This window comes from Chrysochloris asiatica, unplaced genomic scaffold (assembly GCF_000296735.1).
Source record: "Chrysochloris asiatica unplaced genomic scaffold, ChrAsi1.0 scaffold00038, whole genome shotgun sequence".
Taxonomy (NCBI): Eukaryota; Metazoa; Chordata; class Mammalia; order Afrosoricida; family Chrysochloridae; genus Chrysochloris; species Chrysochloris asiatica.
In genome coordinates, this window is record NW_006408556.1 from 3,676,158 (window position 1) to 3,678,602 (window position 2,445).

Sequence of the window (2,445 nt, forward strand, 5' to 3'; positions counted from 1 at the left end):
GGGAGATATTTAGGCTGAACCATTGATTTCTTTTCAAAAGAGAAAGTCCAGAATTCTGTTTGGGCATTTTCATTTCTGGGCGAAAGTTTCCAGAATGACACCAGTGTGTTTTCCCCACCAAATTGGCACTGTCAAAACATTCTTCCTGTTGACACCTAAAATTCCTCAGCAGTTCATTCATACATATCACACATCTTCTTTAAGTGTACTAGTAATCTCTAAATTTTCTGGGATGGGTAGTGGGAAGAAATAGCAGTGTGGGAGTATTTGGGGTGGGGGAGCTGGAAGCCAGAAGATGAGGAATGGATGAGGGTATGAAGAAAGACAAAATTACATTTGCTCTGAGTCCACCGTGGTGCAGATTTCATTATGTTTATCATTAACAGTTATCAGAACCAGCTGGTCCAAAGTTAGAAGGCTGAAGGGAGAGGAAACATGATGTGAGATATGCTCTCCTTCCCTTTGGGGTCTTAGTTAATAATAACTGATTTTTGCTTAATGATTTACAAAATGCTTTCACACTCTAATTCCATATGCTCTGCACACAATTCTACCTGTGCAGCAGTCAAAGCAGGTGCATACTGGATCATTTACTACATGAGCAAACGGGATCTGAGAGATTTCAGGGGGTTACCAAAAGTCACGCGGCAAGTAAAATCTTGATTTTTAGTCATTTATGAGGGGGCTTCAAAGAGTTTGCGGAAAAATTCCATTATCTTTCAATTCCATTTTTCCATGAACTGTTTGAAGCCCACTCGTATTTTTTCTTTTTGTTTTTACTCTACTCTGTGATTCTGGCTGATAAGTTGTAAAGACTAGAAAATACAACTGATATATAATGGCATAGTTACTAGCAGAGCTGAGGTTCAAACAAGAAGTACTACAGGAGGTGAGAGAGAGAGAGAACTTTCAAGTGTTTAGATTAACCTTTAGTCAGAGATCTAAGCGAGATTGTGCAGCTGACTTGGGTTTTTGGAAACTGGGCTCTGGTTCAGCCTGGCTCCTCCAAAACCTCAGAACCATCTCTAAACTCGCTTAGTGAGTACAATTGAGCTGGAATTTCCCACATATGTTCATTATTTAGCAGGATCACACTCTCATGGGGAATTTAATACCTTTACCCTGGTGTGGCTCTATGGGATAAAGCACTGGACTGCAAGGCCAGTTTGAACCACAAGGTCAGTGGTTCAAATTCACCAGCCACTCCTTAGAAATCCTATACAAAGTCACAGTGAGTCAAAACTGACTCTATGGCACTTAACAACAACAAATCTATTAAAATGTACCTACCTCAAAAGACCATAACCATATGCTGATGAGTTGGCCCTGACTCACAGCAACACCATGTGTTCAGAACTCAACTGTGCTCCATAGAACGTTCAGTGACTAACATTTCTGAAGCAGATAGCCAATGGACTCTTACTTAGTGTGGTGCTGGAGGATAAGCACTGGACTACTAATCACAGGTGGGTGGTTCAAACCCACCAGCTACTCTTCAGAAAACCTATATAGATTCAGTTTGAGTCAGAACTGACTCAAAGGCACTTACAACAACAACAACTACTGGGTGAACTCCAACCTCTGGTCCTCTGGTTAAATGCTATGGAGTAGTCGAATACATTAATTGTTTGCACCACTCAGAGACTGACAAAAGACCCAGAAGGCAAGTATTTCTCTTTTTTATTTTATTTTAGTAACTTTTTATTGTAAATTAGGTGGAGGTTTACAGAGCAGATCAGTTTTTCATTGAACAATCCATATGCATTTTGTTTCATGTCATTGATTATGATCCCCACAAAGTAACATCACTTATTCCATGTCCTCCCTGTGTTTCTGTTTCCATTCCTCCTACTCTCCTAACCCTTGTGAACTTTGCCTTTGGGTAAATGCTGCCATTTTTATTTCAAATAGTTGATTATTCTAAGGTGTGCATACCTTACAAGTGTTATTGTTCAGTCCCCTTATTAAAGACCCGTCTATTGTTTGGCTGAAAATTGAGCCACTGTAGTGAGTTCATTTCCAGACCTGAAAAATAACTAAGGATCGTAGTCTTGGTGATTCCATCAGCCTCTATCTCACCAGTAAGCATGGTCTAGTTTATGATTTTGAGTTTTGTTTAGTAATTTTCTCCCACTCTATATCCAGGACCTTCCAATGCCCTTTCAGAGCAGTTGGTAGTGGTAGCCGGGCCCCATCTAGTTCTTCTGATCTCATGGTTGTAGAGACCAATGGTTCCATTGTTTCCATGCATATTTGATTTTCATCACTCTTCTTTCCTCCAGAAAGAGAGAGACCAATAGTTGTACTTAAGATGGCTGCTCACAACCCTAGTTGCTACTCACCATTGTTTTCATAGACCATTTTAAGGGCAAGTTTTTCTTAAACTGCCTAAGGACAGAAGTAAAATCCTTATTTCATTTCACATTTTAAATATACTCATAGCTG